General features: G+C 50.2%; 1 protein-coding gene and 1 pseudogene across 1 annotated transcript in view; one reads left to right on the forward strand and one right to left on the reverse strand.

The window, feature by feature from the left end:
• LOC144175501 (putative 4-coumarate--CoA ligase 1) overlaps nucleotides 1–25,631 on the forward strand; it is a gene marked incomplete in the record, with an annotated part of 354,765 nt that overhangs the window by 204,665 nt on the left and 124,469 nt on the right.
• LOC144175500 (transcription initiation factor TFIID subunit 5-like) lies at nucleotides 17,810–20,605 on the reverse strand (annotated as a pseudogene).

The following is a 25,631-nucleotide window of genomic DNA, read 5'->3' on the forward strand; positions in this document are numbered from 1 at the left end:
GAGGCAGAAAGAAAGTGGAGAAAAAACGCACGCCGGGTGGAATCCAAGCCCACGAACTCCAGAATACGCGTCTAGTGCGATGACCACTACGGTACCGGCGGGGCTATTCCCCCCCCCAGAATCTGGTGTATTTATGTTGGGGTATTTTTGTTACCTGCGCTTCCAGCGCCACACCGGCTACTCGGGGGGAATGGGGCCTTGTTTTTAACCCCTGGGCTGTTACTCGAGTGTCTACAAAATGTCGAGAGTGGTCGACCAGCGTTGAAACATGTTAAGCTCCCTATTGCACCAAGACTGCCAGAACAGAGGCCGTCGCTATTAATGTAGCGAGTCAGAATAGGAAATCGGGGGCTTGTTGAATTAAGACAAGAATCATTGTTGGCAGTCAAGAAAACCTCGGAGAGCAAAGAAGAAAAGGTGGTAGGTCATTGAATCAGATAAAGAATTTCGAGAGACAGAATGAAAGTGGAGAAAAAACGCACGCCGGGTGGAATCCAAGCCCACGACCTCCAGAATACGCGTCTAATGCGATGACCATTACGGTACCGGCGGGCCTATTCCCCCCCCCCCAGATTCTGGTGTATTCATGTTGGGGTATTTTTGTTACCTGCGCTTGTGGGTGTAGCCAGCGCCACTCCGGCTACTGGGGGTGAAGGGGACCTTGTTTTTAACCCCCGGGGCCATTACTCAAGTGTCTACAAAATGTCGAGAGTGGTCGACCAGCGTTGAACCTTGTTAAGCTCCCTACTGCACCAAGGCTGCCAGAACACAGGCCCTAGCTATTAATTTAGCGAACCAGAATAGCAAATGAGGGGCTCGCTGAATAAATACAGAAACAATGGTTGGCAGTGAAGAAAACCTCAGAGACCAAAGGCGAGAATCTGTTAGTTTATTATATCAGATACAGAATGTGGAGAGAGGGAAAGAAAGTGGAGAAAAAAATTTTGACTGCCAACTCTTACTTATGTGTATGTATTGTAGAGGGGAATAGCAGTCACGATGGTAGTTGATCGGGGGGGGGTTATTCAAGGCGTAAGGAAACGAGCTTAAGGCAATGAGCCGAGCGCAGGTCCAGCTGGTACGATCTCGTGGGCATGAACGTCCGAGTTGGACCTTCGTCGTCTTCACGATAATTTTCGAGGTATACTCGATTGGGCGAATGGCGCTTCGGCATCTACTATTGTTGTGCCGCGTTAACTCGTCTTGTTACAAAAACCCCCGCTGCAAAAAGAGCAATCCTGGCTACTCAAGGGCACGATGAAACTAGACGGTCGTAGTAGGGCTTCAACTGATCCACGTGAACAATTTCACGCCCTCGGCGGCAATGGTCTGTAGTTCGTGCAACTGGTTCCACGAGGTAATTGACGTGCGCAGTCCGCTCAATGACTCTCTACGGGCCATGGTACTACGTGGTCAGTTTTGCTGAAAGACCGGGTGTTGAGCAGGGCACCTAAAGCCATACAAGGAAGCCAGGATCAAAATTGCGTTCTTTGGTGTATTCGTCGTGACGATGCTCCTGGCGCTGCGGATCGGTCGATTTAAACGAACGGGCCAGTCGACGGCATTCCTCGGCGCGACGAGCAAGGTCCGAAATCGGCGTAAATTCGGTTCCTTCTGGATTCTAGGGGAGTATTGTGTCAATTGTGCGGGACGGCTTTCGCCCATACAACAAAAAAACGGCGAGAATCCCGTGGTCGTCTGCATTGTCGTATTGTACGCAAATATTGCAAACGGTAGTGCGAGGTTCCACTTCGATTGGTTGGGAGACACGTACACGGAGAGAATGTCACCAAGGGTACGATTGAAGCGTTCCGTGATACCGTTCGTTTGTGGATGGTATCATGAGCTAGTCCGATGAACGACGTGGAACACAGAGAGCAGGGCTTCTATAACCTCAGACAAGAAAGCCCGTCCTCGATCGCTTCGAAGCTTTTGAGGTGCCCCGTGTCGAAGAACACAGTGTTCGAAGCAGGATGGAGGCTACGTCGCGAGGCCTGGCTGGCGGAAAAGCATCAATTTCGGCGTACCGAGTTAGGTGATCCACAGCGACAATGATCCATCGGTTTCCGGGTGCAGTTGACGGAAGTGGTTCGTACAGGTCGATGCCCACACGTTCGAATGGCTTTGCTGGGCAAGGTAGTAGCTGCAAAGGACCGGCAACGCGGGGCGGTGGCGACTTTCGGCGTTGGCATTCTGGGCAAGAGCGCACGTACTTGCGCTCGAAGGTATACATGCCGCGCCAGTAGTATCGTAGGCGAAGACGCTCATAGGTCTTTATTACGCCAGCATGACGGGGTAAGACCAGCAGCCAATTTCGGCCGTCGCAAAAGTAGTTGCGGCGGTAGAGTAGATCGAGTAGTAGAGTGCAGAGAGAAACCTGGCGGCCTAGTGCCCGAGATCCCCCGGCAGGCGATGTACTGGAGAACATCCCAATAAGAGAAGCAATCCACGGGTCTTTGCGTTGCTCGGCTGACATGTTGCTGACTGCAAGAGGCGACAGACGTAAGTCACCAACACTTGAGGCAAGGCAGGAAACTTCAGTAGGCACTGTTGAGCGTGAAAGGGCATCAGCGTCAGAGTGCTTGCGGGCTGAACGGTAAATATACCGGATGTCGTATTCTTGCAGTCGGAGAGCCCACCGACCAAGACGACCTGATTGATCCTTGGGGGAGGAGAGCCAACAGAGTGCATGATGATCGGTGACGACATCGAGTACGGCCGGAACTTTCCCAGTGCCCAAATTATTGCCAAGCACTCCTTCTCTGTCACAGAGTAGTTCGACTCGGCTTTCGTCAGCGTGCGGCTCGCGGATGCTATGACGTACTCGTCAAAACCAGGCTTTCCTTGGGCATGCACAGCACCGAGACCGATCCCACTAGCATCAGTGTGGACCTCGGTTGGTGCGGACGGGTCGTAGTGCTGCAGTATCGGAGGGGATGTAAGACGCCGTCACAAATGCTTCATCGCAGGAGGGTGACCACGCAGATAAGAGCTGAGTTAAAGGCGACATTATGCTGGTGAAGTTGCGTACGAATCGTCTAAAATAGAAGAAAGACCGATAAAGCTCCGAAGCGCTTTCATAGTGGTAGGCTTCGGAAATTCGGCTACGGCTCTCAGCTCCGTATCATCTGGAATCATCCCATCCTTCGAAACGACGTTGCCCAGGATCGTCAGTTTGCGCGCAGCAAAACGACACTTTTTGAGATTCAGCTGCAGCCCAGCTCTTGCAAGGCAAGTCAAAACTAGCTGCAGGCGGGCGGGGCGCGTTTTGAAGTCAGGAGAGAAAACAATGACGTCATCCACGTAGCAAAGACACGTCTTCCATTTTACTCCCATCAACATACTGTCCATCATTCGTTTGAAGGTGGCAGGAGCGTTGCAAAACCCAAACGACATTACATTAAATTCATAAAGACCGTCAGGGGTAACAAAAGCAGTTTTCTCTCGATCAGCTTCCGCCATCGGAGCCTGCCAGTACCCGGATCGAAGGTCTAGCGATGAGAAGTAATCTGCCCCTTGCAACCAGTCGAGTGCGTCGTCGATGCGGGGAAGGGGGTACACGTCCTTGCTGGTTATGGTGTGGAAACGGTGGTAGTCGGCGCAAAACCGAATGGGCCCATCTTTCTTTTTCACAAGAACCACGGCTGAAGCCTAGGGCCTCTTGGAGAGACGAATAATATCAAGCTGAAGCATGTCATTCAAGTGGTCTTCAATAGTGCGTCGATCTGCCGGTGGTACAGGATACGGTCGTTGTCGAAGGGGGGCATGCGAGCCAGTTTTGATGGGGTGCCTCACAACGGACGTGCGGCCTAGAGAGCTTTGCCCCCAATCGAAAGACCAAGAAAACTGGCTCAGAAGTGAAGTAAGCTGCGATCGTTGGATGGCGTCCAAATTTTCGTCAATTGAGCGGCAGAAAATCTCGGGAGTTGTTTCGTCCCGTATGCATGGCGTAATAGTGTTCAGCTCGTCGACTTGTATGCGGGGCGCATCATCAAGAAGCTTCGTAACAAGACGGGTATCGATCGGCTCTACAAAGTCGAGTGTTTCTCCATGTAAAAGCGCGCATGAAGTCGTCCACTGGCTGGCAATCATCATTGCGGATTGTCAAAAGAGCGAGGGGTAGCAGAAGACATAACCGGTGGAAGAAAATGTCGGATGGCGTAAAAAGCATTGTGGCCTCAGGAATAGATGGGCACAGCAGAGGAACGAGAACGGAAGAACGGGGTTGGACGACAGTGTCTTCGGCGATGACCACCTTGGCGCTGGGAGCACAGAAAGAATCTTCCAAGAGAAGCGAAAACTCGACTTCGGCAGGTGCACACCGTATGACGGCATGATGGTGCGGCAGAAAGTCCCAACCCAAGATTACATCATCGGAGCAAGACAGCAATACGAAAAGTTCAACGGTGTACAGATTATTCTAAATGGCGACACGGGCCGTGGAGGCTGCTATGGGCTTAATCTGTTGCGCACTGGCGGTGCGCAAGAATCGTCCGGAAAGTGGCTTCAGAACCTTTCTAATTGAACGACACAGGCCGGTGTGAACGACAGAAACAGCAGCTCCACTATTGATTAGGGCAGTGGTGGGGACACCTTCAACAAACACATCAATAACATTTTCGGGCGGGACGAGATGACTTTTAGCTTTGGATCGTGACGCAGCACTTGCCTCGTCAACTGCGGCTATTAATTTTCCTACCCATTGCTGGCACAGTGGCGCCGCATAGGCGACAGCGAGCGACCACGTGGAGAAGGGGAGGTGCGGTTGGCGGACGTAGTAGAGCGGTCAGGCGTCAGCGACGTCATCGGCAGATTCGAGGCGACTGGGTACATTGGCTGCGGAACCATATGTGGCTGGGAGTAATTGGGGTCGTAGTACGGAGCCTGTTGGAAGGTGTTTGGAGGCGGCATGCGACGGCGGCAGTAGCGAGCTACATGTCCAGCAATTCCGCATACAAAGCATATAGGGCGATTGTCCTGAGTACGCCACGTGCGCGCAGGAGGACTACCCACAGCCGTTAAAAGACGGCTCGCCGGCACACAATCGGGATCAGATTGGTCTACAACAGACGCAGTTGCACGCCAGGCTGGGTTGTTGGAGCAGACGGGTGCATCACTCGCGGGTGTAACGGAGGAGCAGGCTGCAGAGGAGACCTCTCTGCAGCTTCGGCGTACGCAATGCGTGGTGCGACCGGCGCCTGGTAATGGGCAGTTGGTAGTGCCCCAGCGACCTCTTCTTGTATCACGTGCCTCAGTGCAGGAGCTAGAGGTGGCGACGGTTCCGCAGTGTACAGAAGGAGAGACACCTGACGAGCCACATCTACCCGAATAAAATCTTTTATCCGGGTGAACAGCGTTGGGTAGTCTGTATAGGTCGCAGCCAAACTCGACAGGGGCTCAGCCTGAGCTCAAGCTTGCCGAGTTAGCGCCCGCTGCTTTCGAAGCTTGTCTAATCTCTGACACAAACGCACGACGTCGGCTAGCGTTTGGGGATCCTTCGACAGTAGCTTCGGGAACGCGTCATCGTCCACTCCTTTAGGATGTACCTGACCTTGCCCGTTTCCTTCATCGACGGATAGACGCGCTTGCACAATTCAACCACGGCATCAATGTAGCTGGTGAATGTTTCCCCGGTTTTTTGGCCGCGTACATGCAACTACTGTTCGCCATGGAGCTTGCAAACAGCCGGGCGGCCGAATGCTGCCTCAAAGGGGGTGTGGAAGAAGACCTGGTAGAAATGTCAGATTCATTATTAGCGTACCACCGCCGAGCAAGCTTGTCAACGGCGTAAAACACGTTATGCAGCTTAGTCGAATCATCCCATTTGTTGTATGCCCTCACACGCTCGTAGGACGACAGCCAGTCTTCGACATCAGTGTCGTCCTCGCCAGTAAACATGGTTGGGTCCCGCTGTCGCATCGCGCAAGAGCAGATTACGGGTGCTCCCGACGGCGCAGGGTGGTGGCTGGTGTCTTGGTGATGCATCTCGGGCAGTGTCCGGCTGCGATGCTCCAGTGTGGAACCGACAACCTTGACCTCCACCACTTGTAAAGCGGAATACCAGTCAAGACGGTTGTTGATCGGGGAGGTTTATTCAAGGCGTAAGGCAACGACCCGACCGCAGGTCCAGCCGGTACGAGCTCGTGGGCATGAACGTCCGAGTCGGACCTTCGTCGTCATCACGATCACTCTCCGGGCATACCCGATTGGGCGAATGGCGCTTCGGCATGTACTGTTGTTGTGCCGCGTTAACTCTTGTTGTTACAATATATAGATAGATATTGAGAGACCGGGTTCCGAGATGCAAAAGAACCACTTTTAATTAGGCTGCCGTGCACAGGCAACTGAAAAAAGGAGCCACGCGAGGATGATGGTGATTACCCGCAGATGACAGTGGCAATGGGTTTGGATGGGTAGAAGGAATTGATTCGCCTTTCCCACACTAGATATATTCATTGTGGTACACGCCCGACGACGAGAAGGCAGAAGAAGCGTTTGGCGCACGGGCCGATCCTGTATCGCGTCGGACCTTGCTTGCTTAGCACGTAGAATCTCGGCTTCTCCGCAGCTCTAACTGCTCGTTAGTAGTCCAATAAACCACGCTTCAATAGGAGACCACAGGATCGTAATACTCTTTCAGCCGGTTGGCGTGAACTATCTCGCGTCCACGGTGTCGACGGTCGGGTGCGGGCGCAACCGGTTCGATGAGGTAATTCACTGGTGATGTTTGCTTGACGACTCTGTAGCGTCCATGATATTTTGCAACAAGCTTCGGTGAGAGACCGGGTGTAGGGCATGGCACCCAAAGCCAGACAAGTGAATCAGGCCTATAGGTGGGAGCCGCGGTGGAAGCGTCGAGATTATGCTTCTGGTGTTGCTGGTGTTCAGATGTGAGCGAGCGGGCTAGCTGACGGCACTCTTCGGCAGGGCTCACTACTTCCGAAATGTGTGCGAACTCGTTGTGATCTGGGCGATACGACAAAATTGTGTCAAGGGTGCACGCCGGCTCCCGTCCGTAGAGCAGGAAAAAAGGTGAGAATCCCGTCGTCGTCTGCGTAGCTGTGTTGTAGGCGTACGTGACAAAGGGAAGTATCACGTCCCAATCAGAATGGTCCGACGCCACGTACATCGAAAGTATATCACTCAAAGTGCGGTTAAATCGTTCGGTGAGTTCATTCGTCTGCGGGTGGTAAGATGACGTAGTTCGGTGAACAATTCGACATTCCCGCAGGAGGGCTTCGATGACTTCCGACAGGAAGACGTGACCTCGGTCACTGAGCAGCTCTCGAGGAGCAACATGGCGAAGTATGAAACGGCGTAACAGAAAGCACGCGACGTCACGTGCCGTGGCAGTTGCTAGAGCAGCGGTTTCTGCATAGCGTGAAAGGTGATCCACTGCCACAATGACCCAACAGTTGCCAGCAGCTGTGCACGGTGGGGGGCCGTAAAGGTCTATCCCAATGCAGTCGAACGGTTTTTCGGGGCACGGCAATGGCTGCAGCGGACCCACCGCGGGAGCAGGAGGGGATTTGCACCGCTGACAGTTGATGCATGACTGGATGTACTTGCGCACGAACGTGTACATTCCCCGCCAGTAATACCGTAGGCGAAGCCGCTGATACGTTTTTAACACACCGGCGTGAGCGCAGCTGGGGTCAGCGTGGAAGGATGCGCATATGGCCGTTCGCAAATAACGAGGTATTACCAGTAACCATTTGCGACCTCCTGATAGGTAGTTGCGCCTGAAGAGCATTTCGTCGCGGAGTGCAAAGTGGGCAGCTTGTCGGCGCAGCGCACGCGATTCTTGAGCAGAGGACACACCAGAGAGGAAGTCAATAAGCGAAGCAATCCAGGGGTCCTTCCGCTGCTCAGCTGGCATGTTCGTGATGTCGAGGGACGACAGGCTGGCATCAACAGAAACAGAGCACGAGTCTTCCGCCGGTAGGGGGGAGCGAGACAGAGCGTCAGCGTCTGAATGCTTCCGGCCGGAACGGTACAGCACACGGATGTCATGCTCTTGAAGTCGCAGAGCCCAGCAACGAAGGCGGCCAGACGGGTCTTTGAGCGACGACAACCAGCACAATGCGTGATGGTCAGTCACAACGTCAAAAGGACGGCCGTACAAATATGGTCAAAATTTTGTAAGCGCCCATACGATGGCCAAGCACTCCTTTTCCGTAACCGAATAATTTAACTCGGCTTTTGGGAGCGTACGACTGGCATAAGCAACGACGTAATCGTCAAAAGCAGCTTTTCGTTGGGCAAGCACTGCACCGATTCCGGCGCCGCTGGCATCCGTGTGGATTTCTGTTAGCGCGGTGGGGTCAAAGTGTCGCAGAATAGGAGGGGAAGTAAGGAGTCCCCGTAACTTTGCGAAGGCTTCATCGCAATCCCTCGACCAAGGGCCAATACCGCTTTCCTTGCCGAGAAGCACCGTCAAGGGCGCGATTATGGCGGCGAAGTTGCGAATGAAGCGGCGGAAATATGAACATATTCCAATAACGCTCCGTAGGGCCTTCATGGTGGTCGGTTTAGGGAACTCGGCGACCGCGCGAAGTTTGGTGGCGTCGGGAAGAATTCCCTCCTTAGACACAACGTGGCCCAGTATGGTCAACTTTCGCGCCGCAAAGTGGCATTTCTTCATGTTGAGTTGCAATCTGGCATTGGCAAGGCAAGTCAAAACCTACTCCAGGCGCCTCAAGTGAGTGTCGAAGTCGGGAGAAAAAACGACTATGTCATCGAGATAACAGAGGCACGTTTTCCACTTCAGGCCGCGCAAAATGATGTCCATCATCCTCTCGAACGTGGCAGGAGCGTTGCACAGGCCAAACGGCATAACGTTAAATTCATACAGGCCGTCAGGAGTGATGAACGCCGCTTTCGCGCGATCGGCCTCCGTCATGGGTACCTGCTAATATCCAGACCGCAGATCAAGGGAAGAAGAAAAACTCGGCGCCTTGTAAATTGTCATGGGCATCGTCGATCCGTGGTAAAGAATAGACATCCTTCCGCGTGATGCTGTTCAGACGGCGATAGTCTACGCAAAAGCGGATGGAACCGTCCTTTTTTCTTACAAGCACCACGGGAGACGCCCAGGGACTGTTGGAGGGCCGAATTACTCCCCGAGTGAGCATATCGTTCACCTGGTCGTCAATAGTGCTGCGCACCTTCGGCGACACACGGTACGGTCGTTCGCGCAGTGGTGCATGCGAGCCGGTGTCAATGGAGTGAGCAACTGCACATGTTCGGCCTAGCGGTGCCTTTGCGCCGTCAAAAGAAGAGCGGAACTGATATAGCAGAGCGAGGAGCCTCACTTGTTCCTCTGATCTGAGGGCAGGATCGATCGAAGCGCCAATGTCCGGAGGCGACAGGTCTGGTGTTGACGGGGCAGGACTCAGTCCAGCCACTGGAACCCATGAAGGAGAGTCGTCTGGTACGGTGGTGACAAGCTGTGGCCCAATAACTTCGACGCAGCCAAGGACCTCACCGTGCAGGAGACGAAGGGGCTCCAAGGGCTCGTTGTTGACTACTATGGCGCTCGTGCCAGCATGAACAGTCAGTAGGGCTAATGGCAGGGACAGCGATTTTCGGTGAAGAAAATCGCTGTCTTGCTGCTCAGCAAGAAGCTTCCGCCCGGCGGGACGGCCGAAGACCTCCACAATACGGTTTTTGAATTCAGCCCAGGTAGCCATGGTGGTTACGTTGTTGTGGAACCACTTCTTGGCGAGGTGGTCTAAATGAAACTCAACGTCATTAAGCTTCATGCGATCGTCCCATCTGTTGTGCGTGCTCACTCGTTCGTACTGCGACAGCCACTCCTCCACGTCGTTGTCATCCGTTCCATCGAAGTTAGGGGGGTCTCGCTGGCGAAGCATATCCGAACACATGATGGGCTGCGGTGAGGATGGTGCCGTGTCTCGGTCGGTGTTCAGCTGCATCACGGGCTGTAGCCATCTGCTTCGTAACTCCAGGATGTGGTATCGGAGTCTTGCGATGCGAAGGTACGGTCACGCTGGGAACGAACCTGCACACTCCACAAAACTGAAGCGTGGTTTATTGGACCACAAACGAGCAGTTAGAGCTGCGGAGAAGCCGATATTCTACGTGCTAAGCAAGCAAGGTCCGACGCGATACAGAATCGGCCCGTGCGCCAAGCGCTTCTTCTGCCTTCTCGTCGTGGGGCGTGTACCACACCGAATATCCCCAACGGGGAATTGTCCTTGCATAGACGACTGTGCCAATTGCTGATATCGCGTCCATAATCAACGCTAAAATATATATATATATACATAGAGATATATATATATAAATACAGTGATAAATAATGGGCAATGACTGGCTTGTTTATTGAACACGGCCATTAAGGGTGGCCAGAAAGACTGCCAAGGAAGCCAATGGTCTGAATGCGACGGCTATACTTCAGTGCCTTTAATGTCAGAAATCAAGGAAAAAAATTCCAGACGAACACGCTTTATGGGTGGGACCCCAGCCCACGAGCTCAAGATTACCATCAGCTGCCATAACAACTAGGCTAACGGGGGTGTGCTTCCCTCCAGTTTCTTGGCAATTTACCAGACGATAATTGTTTCTTGCGTTTAGAGTGATATCCAGCGCCACTGTGACAGCTCGGGATGATGAGGAACTTCTTTTTAGCTTGCCGTCAGTGACTGGATCATGTGGAGGTGTACGGTTGCGAGTTCCTGGGTTCGCGTCCCACTCGCTTGGCGAGCTTTTTTTTTTATTTATTCTGTTCGTTCCGAAACAGTAGACCAGTTTCAATCAATGTAAAAGTGGTCCCAAGTGCAGAGCTGAGTCCCAAGTGCAGAGCTGAGCTGCGTGAGGGGTGATTTGCGAAACACCCCTCACGCAGTTTACGCTCATCCGCCCTATTGTTTGATGACGTGAACACAAGATTAGTTATTCCAAGTCATTTTTCCCGCCTGCGCAGTGCTCGCTCACCTTTTCCTGGGACAGCTTATATGCTTTTCTTTATATTTTGTTTTTCTCGTTGTGCCCGGAACACCACCTGCGGAAGTTTTATTCTTTTTTCCGATATTTTTACCTCGCACGTGCTAGACCCTTTCTGCACTATTCAGAAACCGTCATTCATTCTCCGCCGAACATGTTATTTCGAGTACGGTTGTAAAAGCGAACACGACGAGTGATCCTAACTAAATGTACGTGGTAACTGCGGGTTAGTTACATATATTTTGCCTCACACGTGCCTGTTGTTTTTGAAATATAAGGTACATTTATGAGAACCGTCCATTGTTCACGGAGTTTCGAATCTTTTGGCGTATATAAACCTCTCCCAGGCGGCACAGAAAGTCTGTCCCACGACCGCCACGTCTATCACCGCTTTTTGGCATGTCCGGCCAGCATCAAGGTTCTGGCAGCCACTGTTCAACCGTTAAACAGCCAACATTTGGCTACCGGCACTTCGGTATCTCTCCGGCCACCCGTATTCAGACACACAGCGGCAGGTATTTGGCTGCCAGATTTCAAGTTTACTTTCGGTGGCCGACGTGAAGAAGAACGGCCGACGGACGGCCGTAGGGCATCCGTTTTTTCTTCGGGAAACAGTGTTCAGCCGAAGCGCGGCAAGCGACCAGCCACAGAATATTCGTATTCGTGTGGCAGTTGGTGTTCGGAAGAAAACCGGCCTGAATGCGGCTTCCGTGCATTCGCTCTCTCTACGGTGAACCGATCGCGTCCGGCGGCGGAATATTCGTTTTCTTCGGGCAACCCGTGTAATAAAGGAGACCGGCCTACGTACGGCCCCAGAAATTACATTTTTCATTCGGTTAGCGGTCTTCAGCCGGACCACGGCAAGCGAACGGCCGCAAAATAGTTGGCAACCGGTGTTCAGCTGGAGATCAGCCGATGCAATGTCTCAGGGTATCCGTCGTTACTTCGGTAAGCGGCATAGGGCCGAACAATGGCACGCGTCTGGGAGCCGACAAACCATCCACTTCTGGAAACTGGCATTTTGAAAAAGGCATTTAGAGAGCCGAGCAATGGAGACGCACTTTTTATCCGCTCGGTGTTTGTACGCTTTAAATGAACAAGCTGGGTGTGCCAAGCAGTAATGCGTAGCACTAGAGAAGCGGCAAGTTGCATGGGCTCACTGGGGACAACCGCTTACCCTTTTAGTTCATCGGAATACCATTTATTGCCACAAGAAGACTGTGCCGCACCGGTGGGTCAGCTAAGCCTCGCCAGTCGCAGCGCTACCACGCCTCGCCCACCGGCCTTGTCGACGCATCAGCTCGACGGTATTCAGCCCCTAGACAAATGGAGAGCATTGAAGACATAGAAGCGACAAAGTTTTCTGATTTGAGATGGCCCCAATTCACCGAAATTCACTGGCATACAAGGGCGTCGAGCAAGCGGCCACAACGCAGTAGCTTAACCGGCGCCATATAAGAGACTCGCCACCAAAAAAAGGCAAGAGGTGCAAAAGCGCAAGTTACCGCCAATTCTTCTGGTAATAATGCGGCAAAAAAATGTTGCATTACGTTTTTCGTTTAAATAAATCAGAGGCTAAACTTGTGCATTTGTAAGCGCACCTCCATGCACTGCACTGTTTTTTGATGGGATTTTATCACTGCCTATTTTAAAACAAGTGGTATCTTATATTCGCAATAACAACAGAGCCTTGTCAATGACGGAGCCTGGAGTATAAATTAGTTGTGGTGTGTGATGCTGAGCTGAACTACAGTTTGGATGGATATATCTATGGATGTAGAAACTGCACATGAGCGACCGGAAGACAAGTGTACATATATGTGTGCGCTCTGTACAGTAAAAGTTAGTTGAGAGTTTGCGCTTGTCCCGTCCTTTCTGCATGTGTTGTTTTTTGGTGCTAAGTCGGTGTTTATTCAACAAGATGGCTGAACTCGCCAAACAACAAGCTCTTCTAAAATGGCGGGTTTGTTCTGTTGACAGTGTGCCTGAGTCATCTGCTTCCGCTGCATGCTGTGGTCGTCCACCGGCCTCAGTACAGTTAACGTCCTGTGGCTAAACTCCAATGCCCGTAGCATGGCCGAACTTCCGGTAGCTTCGGTACGGCTGGAGTCCGACGACCGCATCTCTACTGAACTCCGATGCCCGTACTTCGGTCGCACACGGGTGCCTTTCGAATGGCCGGAGCCCTATGGCGGGAATCTGGTCGTATGAACGTCAGCCGGTCGACCAGCCGACGTAGACTGGCCATTGGATAGCCTTGGGAGTACGGCCGTGTACGGACAAAAGGCCCACATTTGGACAAGTGCCGTACACGACTGCCGCAAAAAGGCCCGATGATAAATCACCGGCCAAAGTTCACCGGCTTTTCTTCGGCCTAACGGTCCTGTGCTGCCTGGGTCTTCTTCAGTATCCTCTTACTTTGGGCCAGAAGGTTGAATGGAGGTACTAGCGGGTATCATTTCGAAGCCTCTATTGGATTGATGACGCGGCGGGGCTGTGTTTGGTTGCGTGCCGCCGTGTCACCGTGGTGTCTGGATATTGGGACCGCGGACGAGCTACGACGACATTCAGGGCACGAAAGCTTATCTGCACTTAAACGTAGTCTAAGCTAAATAACTGATAAATGCATTCACCTTTTCTTCATTGGCCTTCCTGACTGCTGCTTTTTATCACTGTGTTCAGTCAATAAGCCCCACAGTACCCATTCCGATTTGATACACACATAGCGAAGGAGTTCGATCTTGCAGTTGTGCTGTCATGGTTGAATGCTGGCTTGCAGTCCCGACAAGTCGTAGCCGTTCAGGTCACTTACCGCGAGTTGAAAAGGTGGTCCTCTTCATCCCTAGTGGCTACCCCCCACAAACGCAGGAAAAAAACTTCACCATATATACGCAAGAAAGTGGAGGGGAGCACGGCACCCCGGTAGAGTAGTTGGAGTAACAACGGACTGGTTTTGTGGAGGTCGTGGTATGTGGTCCCACCCAAGGAGCCGGTTTTTTTTTCAAATATTTTCTTTCAATAAAAAGTTGCAACTTAGTGTTCTTGCGCCTAGATTTTATCAAATAATGCGGTCGACCACTTTCTTGACTCATCTTTGCGAGATAATAATCGCCGTAGGTTGCACTACTGCTGCAATAAACAAGAGACAGAGAAAAACATCAGTTATTTGCCCTTCTATAATGGCTTCTGTGTCACTGTGGTGGATCGGCTGTAACCAGTCTCCCAAAATGACTGTATCAATGTATTGAAGGAGGGTCTTCGGCGCTCCTCTTATATCAATCTTAAAAAGTACGTTGGGAGGGGTCGGGCTTCAGATAGGTACAGTGTTTGATGCTCAGAGAAACCAACAGAAGTCAGACTCTAAACACAGCACCACTCGCCGATGTGCACCTGTAAGTGAAATCTCAGTCCACGTTTTGCGGCGGTGTATTTTGATAATCATGCCAAATCAAAACTGCGAAGCAGCGCGTTGATACGCTTTAAATTTCCTTTTTAGAACACGTCTTGTGGAAGAAGTGCGAATGAGAGAAACTTCGGGATGATAAAGTCGGTCTTTTACCATTTCATTTCAGACGTACCTCAGGACTCAATACGACACGCCACAAGTAACGCTGCCAGGCCTTGAGAAATTCACGCCTGAGCAGCTGTTCTTCATCTCAAACGCAATTGTGAGCTATTACTTACTCCTTAAAAATAATTACCGACTTCTTTCTTTCAGGAGAACAACAATCCCACACGTGCAAACTCTGCTGGGTACTGGTGGAATTATTTGCATTTCGCGTAGAAATTGAGGTCGTCGAGGAAAAAAGAGATTCCTGTTACAGCCAGCTGGTGACGTTGTCTGAGTTCTTCTTCTGCTTAGGCGGCCGTGTATTACGTATTTTTATAGATACCACATTGTTATTTGTTTCAATCAATTGCAGCCCATTTTCTCATGTGGCATAATGAACTGACTATTCTAGTCGAAACTCCTGCGTCCGGAGTACCAAACATGAGCAACAAGCGGTACACAGCAGGGCCGACGCGGTGCACAAAAAAAAATGACCGACTACTAAAGGAATCAATATTAGGTCCAATCTGTATACCGAAATATTGGGACGGCCTTTTGTCATGGGACGGACTTCAACCACGCAACCAAGATTAGTCATGTGATACGCTTTGACGAACCTCTAATAAGCGCCGAGGCACCGATTGAAATCAGAGCTTGTACATCGCCTTGAAAAACATGATCTTCAGTGCCGTTTAGACAAGCACAGTGCTTCGCCGATTGTAGCTGCCTCACCTGCCGTCATCTTCTTACGTAAATAGATCTTATTCTAATCAGCCCCTCTGCTGCCTCGTCACATCTTGTGGTGAAACTCCAAATTCCCTACCTCTCGCCCGGCAGTCTTAGTACACAGTCACTGAGCTTCGGATAGAGCGTCAGATTCGTCGCAGGACGATGACACCGAACTGTGAGCCTGCATCCACCTCATCACAAGCCTATTTACACCCACTGCAGGACAAAGGCCTCTCCCATTATTCTCCATTTACACCGGTCCTGTGCTAACAGCGATCAATTTGTCGATGCAACCTTCTGGATCTCATCTTCCCATCTAACTTTCTTCCGTCCCCTGCAACGCTTGCCTTCTCTAGGGATTCACTCTGTTACCCTTTAATGACCAACGGTTATCTTGCCTTCGCATTCCATGCCCTGTTCGTCCATTTCTTCTAAATTTTTACTAATATGCCCTTAACAAGCGTTTGTTCCCTGACCCACTCCGCTCTCTTCTTGTCCCTAATTGTTACACTTATCATCTTACGTTTCATTGCGCGCTGAGTCGTCCTCAATTTAGGTTGAACCCTCTTAGTGAGACTCCAAGTTTCTGCCTCGTAGGTGAGTACCGGTAAGGTCCAGCTGCCATACACTTCCTTCTTAAAGGACAATGGTAGGCTGCCATTCATTATCTGAGAATGCCTAACGAAGGCACTCCACCCCCATTCTTATCCTTTCAATTATCTCTGCCTCATGGTTGGGATACAGGGTCCCAACTTGGTCTAAGTAGATATGTTCGCTTGCTACTTCCACGGCCTCGCCACCTATCTCAAACCGCTGTGCTGTCTCTAGGTTATTTATTCTATTAGTTTTGTGCATAAAAATTGTCATCCCCACGGTTTACTCTGTCGAGTGCGGTAAGCTTGCTTTGCAATTCCTCCTCCGAGTTACTTAACAAGGCAAAGTCATCAGCAAATCTCAGGTTACTCAAGTATCTCCATTGCATTCACATATTCGCTAGCAATTATCTCCCCTCCCCGTGACCCGGGCTTTTTCTCTTGCTCTGACGATGTGAACATTAACGAATGGCTGAACGTGTACGCGACCAGCAGGTCCCTCAACAAGTGGGATGACACACCCCTGTTGGGACATATACTTTTCCATCGCAATGCCCCGCTCTGGTACGGCTTCGTTTCTATGAAGAGAGCCTGCGAATCTTCTTACAGCGTTAAATGACGCGACAAATGGTGGGGGCGGGTACCGCGGCTGTGTTTGTTATTCTTTGCCCTTGTCATTTTAGCGCTCTTATAAGAATGGAACACTACAAAATCTTGAAATTTGTTTGAGCCTAACAGGCGGGGTCTCTCCAAAGAGGCGCTCCGCGCTTTGTTCATCCAGTCCGTAGGTCACCAGCTTGCAGCAAAGCAACACCTCTCCTCACGCGTCCAGCCTTCCACGCGGTCTAGGTGGCTCAACTTTCACATGTTTTGCGGCTCGGCTGAATAATGGATTCCGGCATGCTGGAGTCCGACAAGGTTGGCCGCGTACTTAAGGGCGCGCCAGATGATGCTTTTAATTTGCTGATTTCCAAAGTTTGCTCGAAAATTGACTTGGTCTTGAAGGAATGTCGCCGGTTTGAAAGACTGAAGCTTCATCCAATTGCGCACCACTTCATCCGGCTTCCTTACACCCCGGAAGCCTCATACTGGGCGGCAGTGGCAATGCCACCCTATCCACCAGAGACAAGTGTCCTGCCGGAACATACCGACCCTCTGACGACGAAAGAGCGCAGTGAAATAGAGGCCAACGCTCCGGCTATGGCGCCTCAACACAGTCATGTCGGAAAAGTTTCACGGGTGGCCGTTTAAATAGTCTCGCATCATGGCGGCCACATGAGCAGTCGTAGGGGATTTTACCAAACCGTCAAAACCACTTCCACTCAATAACCAGAGGAACTGTAATTTTTGATCGCGACTCTGGCTAGTTAGTGAGCTGAAGGGGATTGGCCAATTGGGTAAAAATCAAGCCAGAGTGCTCCCATCAAGTGTGGCAATCCTGACTGGTGTCGTACGGCATCTGGAACTGATCAGTCGGTCTTCACTTTACCCAACCGGCCATGCCACGTGCGCTCACCAATTAGCCAGCTTCAACTTAAAGAGTTACAGTGACGGTGGCTAGTCAGCTATTCAGCTAGTTTATAAATAGTGTTGTATCATGGCGGGCATGGGAACGGTCATAGTTGATTTCATCCGATCGGGCAAGCCACTTCCGCTCACTGACTAGCCAGAGAGACTGATAATTATTGATAGTAACTCTGACTAATTGGTGGGCGGAAGTGGTTTCGCTGGTTCTGCAAAATAAAGACATTTGTAAAATGAGGACATACTGATTCTGTTTTTTTCTCAATAATCCTTTGTTTAACAACCAGACGCAAATTGTGGCAAAGTCTTTTTCCGTTACAACCGGTCTCTTCAAGCACTCCGATTGGGTGAAGGGAGAGACGCACAAGACAACTGGGCACTCGCGAGACACGACAATATAGAGCAGTGACTGCCTTTGCGGACACGGCGGAACAAGTCTGTCGGTTCAAAAAACGGAGATGTGGTCGGCGTACCCGGCATCTACAGATCCGGCAGCGGTGAGAAGGTTCCGGGTTGCGTTGTGGACCACGTCAAGCGTAGATGTGAAGCGTGGGATGTGGGGAAGCTCGCCAGGGCTCTGGTGACATATGCCCATTGGTGTCGTTGTTACCTTGTGAGAAGGAAACCAGAGCGGCCCGCCCAGGTCCCACAGGTGCACCAGAGGCTCAGCGTCACCCGAGATGAGCAGGGGACTATTGCATCTGAATGAGAGGCTGTACACGGAGTCCGTGTGGCCTTGTAGCTCCTTCACGACGGTCGCACGACGGTCGCTCCTTCACGGAGGTCGCACACATTGATTATGAGGTCCTCAGCGGCTGAGGTAAGCAGCTGTCCATCGTGCGGGAAGGCGAAAGAAAAGATGGTTGCCCGGTGCGGTGGAAGGCTGTGGATCACCCGGCCATCCGGCACCGACCACAGCATCTGGCAGCGGTCAATCGTGCCCGTGGCCACGTAGTTGTGGTTCGGGTGGAACTTGACCCTGTCAACATCCATGAAGTGCCTAGCCAGCATCCTGAGTGGGTAGGTCCTATCCAGAGTCTATCGCTTTGCCATAGCGTCCCTTGACGCCACGGCAAATGAAGCCCCAGAGGTCAAACACGGATGTCCCAGGCGGCAGAAAACTGGCCTCGATATATGTAAAAGTTGGCGTGTGTCCTCAAATTCAACGCCCTAACTGTCGTCCCTTTGGAGGAAGACACCAACACGTCGCTTCCAGGGAAGAAATCGAGGCCATACACGCGCCCAATGGGACCTTGGAGCAGTGTACTACCATTTTCCTCTGGTGTTGCTGTGATCTGTGTGTTCTTCATCGCAGTAAAGCCTAACTCTCTGGACGTCCACTTCGGTCGGCTCGCTCCGAAGTGGGAGCAAGCTCCATAGGCAACTGTACGCCTCGTGAAAGCCACCCGCCAAGAGGCGGCCATCATCTGCCTGGGAGACTGAGGAGAGCCCTGACAGCCTGTCGTTGAGTGCGTACAGCCAGATGGAAGGGGCGCAGGGGGCCCCTTCCTTCACCTTCTTGATGGCCAAGCGCAATGGTGACAGGACTCTCATGCTGCGCTCGGTGGAAGATGCAGTCTCGCTGTCGGCGCTGTTGCCTTTGCTTGCTGCCGAAGTTGTGCCCAAATGTTCCTACGAACCCGACACCTGCGTCTCCCTATGCATTTTGTCGTGATAAATATGTATATCAATATCAATGTGTAGGTTGAAGAACTGCAGTAAGATGAGATAATCCCCAGTTTTGAGGGAGTTTAAAACATATTCGAGACGGTGAACTGGGATTTTTGCAGAATATTTGTTTTCTCTGAATTCTTTCACATGAGGATACAATGGTATATCTGATGCAGATGTGATGCTTGGCAGTATGTCCGTGATTGTTTGATACTAATCAGATGAGTGAAATGTGCTTCGGTGGCAGTTATGGACGTTCTACACTGAAGGTTTACTTGCAGATGCGGAACGACAAAAGCGAGATGTTAGAAAATGTATTCTATTTCGAAGCTTCAAATCAGGCACACACCTACGCCGAGATTGGACAGCAGGTGCCCTACCACGTTAGTCTCAACGCACGCACAAATTTCTTCTTCTTTTCTTTGGGGTATGTGTCAATAAACACCTCATGTTCGATGGGACTGTTCGACGGGTTCTGGGCTCTGGTCTTTTCGCAAAAGTTGGGTGCCGAAATCCCGCTGAAGACTCGACGAAACCCCTCCTGAAGACCACCGAAGAAGCAGCCTGCATGACGGAAGCAACAAATGGCGCTTCTACAATGTGTTTAGTCCCGACCCGACGCTTCTAGCTGCCCTCGAGCCTCACGCCGCCTCCGCCTCAACGCAGATCGTGTGCTACGCCGTTCCTGATTACGCGGAGTCGATTCCACAACAAAGCCCTCCACAGAATGGATCGACACAAGCGCTAGCGGGCCACCCTTCGAGCTGGCGTGACGAAGACCATTAGTGACAGCAACGCTTTGTTGGACTCCCAGACTGCGTCTATCAGTGAGCTGCAGGACCTTTTGAATGTTCTTGTGATTAAATAATCAGCACTTCGAGACATAAACAAACAAATTGAAGACACCGTTGATGAACAGAATTTAGAACAAGAGTGGGAAGCTTCGGAAGGGTAATACGTTTCGATATGTGTAGCAAAATCCAAGCTCTCCCGAAGAATTGAAGAAATTAAGCGCCCACAAGTATCAAACGGCCCAATGAACAACGTATTGCCATCGAGCGCAGTTCGTGTGCACTCAAGCGCCTCTATTAAGCTCCCTCGAATGGAACTAGGAAAATTTGATGGAACAATTCAAGGCTGGCGTTCCTTTTGGGACCAGTATGAGGCCACCATACACCGGAACTCGCAGCTGTCGACCATTGACAAGTTTAAATATCTCAATGGCTACCTTGTTGGTACGGCGCAAGATACGATCAGTGGACTTTCCGTGACTGAAAGCAACTACCAGATAGCGATAGATCTACTTGCGCAACGCTTTGGACGGAAGGACCTTGCGATCAACGACCACATGACTCGCCTTCTACAACTGGAGGCTGTTGATTCAGCGCCAAACGTTGGGGCACTGCGACATCTTTACGACGAAGTGGTAAAGAACGTCAGGAGTCTTGAAGCACTAGGGGTGAAGCAGGAGCAGTACAGTGCTCTGCTCAGGGTGGCTATCGAGAAGCGGCTACCTCACGAGCTTGTACTTCGGTACTGTCAACAGAAGCCTGAGGAAGCTGACACTCATCGGACATTTTCAGCGCTTCTAGACTTCCTGAAGAAGGAAGTTCGCAGCAGGGAGGAGGCCATAGAAATCGCTTCGGACGTGTCAACAGTCGACAAAAACCTCCACGACAAAGCGCGACGCCACTATGTACCTTCAGCAGCCACCTTTACCACCACTTCCGGATCGGACAAAGAACCGCGTTATTTCTGCAGTTCTGAAGAACACTCCTTTGCTGCGTGTGATAAAACGTTAACCCTTGAGGAAAAGAAGAACATACTCAAGCGAAGCGGCCGATGCTTTAAGTGTTGCGAAAAATTCCACCGAGCCAAGGACTGTCAGAACTCGAGATTTCTGCATTGTCAGAACTGCCAAGGCCAGCACTCAACGTTCCTCTGCGACTCTAAATATGCTGCTCCTTCGGCAATTGACACTCAGATGCAGTTCGTCACGAAAGGAATTCAAGTGACCAGTGCTGTGACTCAGGCCCAAGATACTATTTTTCTACAAACAGCTAAAGTTTGGGCACGTGGCTCCACTCAGCCGCGACTTGTCCGCTGCCTTCTGGACGGTGGTAGTCAACGAACGTTTGTCACGGAAGACACAGCCAAGAACCTTAGCTGCAAGGAAGTCGGAAAGGAGACTCTGAATGTGCAAACGATCGGAGCAATGGGCCCATCTAAGCAGACTCTACGACGCGTGGAACTGTGGATTACAAGCCGTTACGACACCGAGGCCATTCTGATCGAAGCCCTCGAGGTACCAACAATATGCAGTGGAACTCCGTTCTCAGTTCCTACTTCTTGCGTGAGAGAGGACGTTCGGGATCTTCGCCTCGCCGATGATGCTGATGCTTCAACAGATGACACTATTCAGGTACTTATAGGATGCGACTATTACTGGAAAGTCACAACTGGGAAAATTCGGCGGCTTACAAATGGCTCAAATGCCGTTGAGACGTCTTTCGCGTGGACGCTACAGGGCACGGTAAAAAGCACGGAGAATATCCGAGGAACGTTTTCCATTAGCGTCATTAAGATATTGGCCCAGATTTTCAGTGACGACAACGAAAAACTGTCTCAACAGCTGCAATCCTTTTGGGAGATTGAGCACATGGGTATCCTTAACCACAAGAATGAAGAATCTGTCGAGGATCCAGTTCTCACTGAATTCAGAACAAAAATAAGGAGAAAAGATGAAAAGTACGAGGTTTGTCTTCCCTGGAAGGATAACGCTCCGGAGCTTGATTGCAATCTAAAGGAAGCGAAAGATCAGCTTGCCAAGCTCACGCGACGTCTTCAGAAAAACGCAGAGCTTCCCATTCGGTACGATGCGACAATACGCGAATATGTTGAGAACAACTTCGCCGAACCCGCAACGACACAAGAAGCAGCCGGTCCAGTCTACTACCTGCCGCACCGAGCAGTCACTCGCAACGACAGGGAAACAACGAAGACTCGAATTGTATTTGACGCGTCATCTAGCTCACCTGGAAAACTGTCACTGAATGACGCGTTACACTCGGGTCCGAACCTGAATTCATCGGTACTTTCCCTGCTTCTGAAGTTCAGGATTTACAGAGTCGCCGTAACAGCCGACATAGAAAAAGCATTCTGGCAAATTTTGTTGTCGGAGAACGACCGTGACGCACTTCGGTACTTTTGTTATGAACACCCTCCGACTCCTGGACAGACCTTGCCGAAACAACTTGTCTGAAGAATGAACCGTGTTCCCTTTGGTGCTACCTCAAGTCCTTTTCTACTGAGCGCCGCGCTGGACTACCATTTTGAAACTTCGAGAAGTCCACATGATGAACCTACAAAAACCATGAAAAATCTATTTTACGTTTACGATTTTGTAACAGGCGCCGACTCTACCGAGAATGCCTTGTTGTTATGTGACAATGCAGCCAAAGTCATTAGCAAAGCAGGCATGCACCTCAGAAAATGGACGACTAATGAACCGCAACTGAAGACCGCTACTGAAGGGAACAACACCGTTAACTCTGATGTTGAGTTCACGATCCCTCAAAAGAAGAAAGTTCTAGGCGTGCTATGGCACCCGGACGAGGATACCTACGGGTTCGACAGGTCTGAAATTATGCAACTGGTAGCCTGAATTCCAAGCACGAAGGAGAATAAGCTGAAAATCACAGCCAAAATATATGATCCATACGGCTTTATTACTCCGTACACAGTGAAGGCCAAGGTACTCTTTCAGAGGGCTTTGAAGAGGAAGGTGAACTGGGACGGAAATTTGCCGGATGACTTAAAAACTGAATTGGACAAGTGGTGCGAAGTCCTTCGTGTTCTTACTCGTGATACAGGTACCACGCCTTGTGATGTCAAATGAACCCAGTAAAACAACCTTCCACGTGTTCTCTGACGCAAGCACCTCAGCTTATGGATCTGCAGTCTACGTGCGAGTCGAAACTACCAGTGGCATAAAGACTGGACTGCTCATCGCCAAGAGAAGAGTCGCCCCCGTGAAAACGTAGACCCTATTAATGTTGGAACTTCTTGGGGCTGTAACAGCAGTTCGGTTGATGTCAACCGTACACAAGGAGCATGGTACCCGCTGCCAAGTTTCGTTCTGGAAAGACTCGTCTGCGGTTCTTGGATGGTTGAACTCGAGCCCAGGAAAGTGGAATACGTTCGTGGCAAACAGAGTGAGTGAGATCTATTCCCTAACCGATGTTGAACAGTGGCGTTACTGCCCGACAGATCAGAACCCTGCAGATTTATTAACGCGGGGAATATCGGCTAAGAAATTGCAAGAAAGCAAACTTTGGTGGGAAGGATCTGACTGGCTGCATAAAGGAAGTGACAAATGGCCAAATAGAACATTTCGCGGCGAACCGTATGCGGAAACCACAGAATAACGGACACAAGTTTTACCCGTAACTGAAAGGAATATTTCCGAGCTTTTTGACCTCGCAAAGGTCTTGAACATTACGGCTTGAATAATGCGGTTTGTACACGGATAATGCGTACACGGGAAAGAATAGACGTGTACGCTTTACCCGAGACTCACCTCCGGGACCTAGAAGCCCCACCTATTATAGAGAATTATGTCTGGGAAGGTTGCAACAGGACCACAGGAATGAAGAAAGGGGGAGGTGTTGGCATGCTCATTAAACAAGGGACCGACTGGGAGAGAGTGCATGAAAGTTGTAAAGAGCATCTATGGGTTAGAGGCACCATAGAGAGGAAAAATACATGGTTAGGAGTGGTGTATCTGTGGACCGGAAGTAGTGCTAGGGAGGAAAATGAGGAAATGGTAAACTCTTTGAGAAGAGATATAAACGAGTTCAAAGATTCGTGCGAAATAATCATAGTTAGAGATATGAATGCCCATATAGAAGCTTTGGATAGATACGCAGACCACAACGGTTTTCTAGTGATAGATCTATGCCAGGAAAACCGTCTTGTAATAGTAAACACGGAAAGCAAGTGTGACGGACAAATACCGTGGGAAAGCGGTAACAGACAGTCCAGCATAGACTACAGTTTAGTATCCGAGACAGTATACGGAAGGCTGCGGGAAATGAGGATAGATGAAAATGGAACAGACAGCTTAGGAAGCGACCACAAGCGGTTTAGCTTGCACTTTGGAGGCGCAACCTGGACAAATGCAGAAATAGGTACAACAGGAGGAAATAATTTGAATAATGAGCAGTTAAAGGTCATCGCTGAAAGATTGGAAGAGGAAATCAATAAATACCCAGGCAAAAATTGGGATTACGACGAAATGATTGCGTTCATAAAGACTAAGATGAATGAAGCAAAGGAACGAAACCGATGGAAAGGGAAGAGAAAGCCGAGAAGCTGGTGGAATAAGGAAATAAAAAAGGCTATTGACCAGCAAAGAAAGGCGTCGAGAGAACTTAGAGAAGCAAAAAGAACTGGTATGGAACCGGAGGTAGTGAAGGAGAAATGGAATATTTACCGTAGGAAAAAACTAGAAGTGCAGAAAATGGTGCAAGCAAAGATAAAGCAGAAAAGCGAGCAATGAATGACAGAAATACGGAAGAAGGACAAAAGCGCATCCAAGAAGTTTTGGAACCACGTAAAATCACTAAGCTCAAAAAACGATACCCAGTAAAAATTTCTGATTGATGAGGAGGGGGAACATTTAAAAGAAGAGCACGCGTTGGCGCATATTCATCGAGTGAATAGTGAAAAGTTTAGGACAATAGTGGTAGGAAAACCTGCACCGATAACATCAGCGCCACAGAAGACTGCGGAAAGGGAAATAAGTTTGAGCAACCTTGATTGGAAAAAAGCAGAGCAAAAGGTTTCCCCCCAGACAGCAGTGGGCCCGGACGGAATACCAATGCAACTGATAAACCAACTTGGACCTAAAAGTAAGGAATCGTTTATGAGGGCAATAGATAAGGTGATAGAAACCAAAAAAATACCAGAGGACTGGTTAGAAAGTAGGATGAATTTAATATATAAAGACAGAGGAGACAAAGCCAGCATTGATTCATACAGACGACTCACAGTAACGTCAGTGGTGTATAGATTCGTAATGCAGGCGATAAAATCCGAAATTCAAGCATGGATGGAAAAAAATAAAATACTTGGGTAACTGCAGAATGGATTAAGACAAGACAGGCGGCTGGATGACAATCTGTTCGTGATAACGCAATGCATTGAAATTGCGAAAGCACAGAATAGACCACATTGGATTACGTTCATTGACATTAAAGGGGCATATGACAACGTAAACAGAGAACGGCTGTGGAGAATGCTGAAACTCCAGGGATTTGATGACTAGTTAGTACAGTTCCTTATAGCAATCTATAAAGACAAAAGAGTGCACCTTACTTGGGAAGGACAGAAATGCGCCCAGCAGGTCAAGATCCATCGGGGACTGAAACAGGGATGCCCTTTGAGCCCAATACTGTTCATGATTTACATGGCAGGGTTAGAAAGAAACTGGAAGAAAGTCAAGTAGGGTTTAGCCTAACCCATATGCTGCAAGGCGAAGTGGTACAACAGCATATTCCGGGAATGTTATACGCAGACGACATTGTTCTTTTAGC

This window comes from Haemaphysalis longicornis, unplaced genomic scaffold (genome assembly GCF_048455015.1).
Source record: "Haemaphysalis longicornis isolate Haplotype H1 unplaced genomic scaffold, Haemaphysalis longicornis Haplotype H1 scaffold_3, whole genome shotgun sequence".
Taxonomy (NCBI): domain Eukaryota; kingdom Metazoa; phylum Arthropoda; class Arachnida; order Ixodida; family Ixodidae; genus Haemaphysalis; species Haemaphysalis longicornis.